Below are 3,710 nucleotides of genomic sequence, written 5' to 3' on the forward strand. Positions count from 1 at the left end.
GTAACTCTTAAAGCTTCTTCTTTTTTTTTTTTTTAAAGATTTTATTTATTTGACAGAGAGAAATCACAAGTAGGCAGAGAGGCAGGCAGAGAGAGAGAGGAAGCTGGCTCCCCGCGGAGCAGAGAGCCCGATACGGGACTTGATCCCAGGACCCTGGGATCATGACCCGAGCCGAAGGCAGAGGCTTTAACCCACTGAGTCACCCAGGTGCCCCACTCTTAAAGCTTCTTTTTGGATGTGGCCTGGCCAAACTTGGTGACAATGGAGTAGGAAGTCCACTCTGCTAAGGGAAGGATCCCAGGATACAGCTCACTAGAAATGAGCCTGGTAGAGAAGACAGGGAATAATTAGAAAGGGTATTATGATCTTCCACAAATGCTACGAGTAATAACAATGAAAAGAGAAGTCATACTTTCTTTTTCTAACATTAAAGGAAAGGAGTGAAAAAAAATTTTTTTAATTACGTGTAATTCTTGCTTTATGTCTTTGGTAGGAAAGTAGCTTCTTTCCAGGCTACAGAAGTTCTTTCCTATTTGTTGTTTTAATTTAAAAAAAAAATTGATGTTGATATTGATAGTCATTAAAGTTTTTCCAGTATCTGTTGAGGTGAACATGTAATTTCCCCTTCGGTTCATTAACATGAATTAAACGGCATTTAAAAAATATCTATTTTGGGGTGCTTGGGTGGCTCAGTGGGTTAAATCCCAGGGTCCTGGGATTGAGCCCTGCATTGGGCTCTCTGCTCAGTGAAGAGCCTGCTTCCCCCTCTCTCTGTCTCTGCCTGCCTCTCTGCCTACTTGTGATCTCTGTCTGTCAAATAAATAAAATTTAAAAATCTTTAAAAAAAAAAAGATCTATTTTGCTTTTTGGGGAAAAAACGTGCTACTTGACTATGATACATTTTAAAATATTGGATTGGGCTTATCTAGCCAATATATTATTTGGGATTTTTGGGTCTATTCTATGAACTGAGTTTGTAAGTTTTTTTTTTTCCTTATATATCCTTACTGTGTTTTGGTATAACTCATAGCCTCATAAAATGAATTAGGCTGCTTTCCTTATTTTCCTGTGCTCTAGAAGAATTTATCTAAGATCAAGATTACTGGTTCTTTTAAAGATTAAGAGGGAAATGAGAGGTATAAACTTCCAGTTCTAAAATAAATAAGTCACAGGGATGAAAAGTACAGCACAGGGAATATAATCGATAATATTGTAATAATGTTGTCTGGTGACAGATGGTGACTACACTTACCATAATAAGCATTTTGTAATGTATATAATAATCAAATTATATGTTGTACACCTAAAACTAATATAATATTTTGTGTCAACTATACTTCAATAAAAAAATAAAGTTTGGCATAAAGTTATCTGAGATAGGGCTTTATTTTGGAAGGAAGAGAAAAGACCTTCTGCATATACTTTCATTGTTTTTAATAGATGGTGCATTCAAGGTTTCTGTTTCTTCTTGTGTCAATATTGGCTTTTTTACATTTTTTCCCAAAAACTGATGTGTTTAATATAGGTTTAAAAATTATTGATGTATGGTTATTCACAATATTCATTTATGGCATGAAAGGTAACTATTATATCCTTTTTTCCTAATTCTATCAATTTGTTTTCTTTGTTAATTAAATTATTTTCAATTTTCACAAAAATTTATTTTCAATAAAATTATTATCCCTAATGCTTGTAGATGAATTATCCCCAGAAATAAGGTTTTTCTTTTCAAGGGGTCAGCCATAGGAAAGTGGAGATGTAGGATATGCCAATAAAAATACAGAGTTGGGGGGCTCCTAGGTGGCTCAGTGGGTTAAAGCCTCTGCCTTCGGCTCGGGTCGTGATCCCAGGGTCCTGGGATAGAGCCCCACATTGGGCTTTCTGCTCTGCAGGGAGCCTACTTTTCCCCTCTCTCTCTCTGCCTTCCTCTCTGCCTACTTGTGATCTCTGTCTGTCAAATAAGTAAATAAAATCTTTTAAAAAAAAACACAGAGTTGGTGTTTAAGGATTAAAATTCAACTGAACTTAGGTAAGGCATTTACTTTAAGTTTTTTAAATAAACCATAGATGATGAAAAAGAATGATTTTTTTCCTCCAAAATTTATCTCTATTGTCGCAAAAGAAAACTCTAAAATGTTCTAAATGTGGATAGTACCAAGTAGTTAAGATATCAGGAAGAAAGAGAGTTCAATTCTGGCATATCAGTCAGGACTCTGGAAACTAAAGGAAACTAATTCCAAATTGAGTGGAGTATTTGGCTAGATCGAAAGAATAACAGCTGGAAACTTCTGCTTATTAAATTTGAAAAAACAGTATTTCTGATTTTTTTTTTCAGGCAGCAAATGCTAAAATTTGAGAAGAATCCATTTATTCAGTACATATGAAAATATGGTTTCCCACAGTGTGTACGTGCAGGCACACACACACACACACACACACACTCACAAACCCCAGGAAAAATAAGTACCTATTTCTATGCCCAGATGAATCAATGTATGATAAATCAGGTTCCCAGATCAGCCACAATGAAAAAGGAGAATGAACAAGGGATTACCCATAAGAAGCGTTACAGCTCTGTAGGCTGCAAAATGGAGAGAACTAACTTGAGACTTCCAAGGGAAAGAGAAAAAAAATTAAGCCTTTCATTTATACTGAGTATCATACATACTTAATAACCACAGTAACCCAGAGAAACAGGTTTTATGGTTCTCAAATTAAAGATGAGGTTTGGTTTATTTACTTTTTTTCATTTTTTTGAAAGAGAGAGAATTAACACCTTTTTTATTGTGATAAATACATACAGTATGAAATTTATTATTTTTACCATTTGTAAAGTGTATAATTCAGTGTCATTTAGTACATTCCCAATGGCTTGGTTGTTTTAAAGATATACCCAAGGTCGGCCATCTCATATGTGGAGACATAGGAATATCTGACTCCAGACAGCCAAGGAGACATTTGGAGCACAGACATTGCAGCTGAACTGAGCTTGAATTCTGCTTTGCCACATGACAGCTGTGTGGCCTTGTATATACTACTTAACCTCTCTGTGTCTCAAATTCCCAATCTGTAAAACAGAATTATTAACAGTACCTACAACCTTGGGTTCTTGCGAGGCTTAAATGAATGCATAGTAAAGCATGGAGAATGATTTCTGTCCCTATGTCCTTGTTAATACCCTCTTGTGAACCCAGAAAGGAAAGAAGATGTGGAAGCAGGGGTGGGCATAGGAACACTCGGGAGGACTTTTCTGGACCCTGGACAGCACATTGAATACCTACAATTCTGTTTTCCCTTCTTGGACTTGAACTTCCTAGTTAAAAGAGCCAGTATCTGGAGACATTCCATAAGTGTGTTATTTTGAAACTGCAAATATGTCAATGCTGCCTCAGACCTATTCAGTAATCCGGCAAGAGGCTGGGGCTTCTCTTCTTCCCCTTCCTGCCCCTCCCTCCTGCCTTTCCCTCCTCCCCCTTCTCCTCTTTTTCCTTTCCCCGTTTCTGATTTCTTAGATTGCTTGTCCTATTCCCATACCATCTCCTTATTACTCCTTCGACTTTTAGACATTGCATCCTGCATTTTAATAAACTTGACAGATTTTCAGCATGGGATTAGGAATTAAATGGCCCAGACCGTTCATTTCCTCAATGAGAAAATGTGCCAGGAGAGTTCAATGAGGTGCTCAAGGTGACGGAGGAGGCGGAGCTAAA

Source organism: Enhydra lutris, unplaced genomic scaffold (genome assembly GCF_002288905.1).
Source record: "Enhydra lutris kenyoni isolate GAN:26980312 unplaced genomic scaffold, ASM228890v2 scaffoldscaffold7, whole genome shotgun sequence".
NCBI lineage: Eukaryota > Metazoa > Chordata > Mammalia > Carnivora > Mustelidae > Enhydra > Enhydra lutris.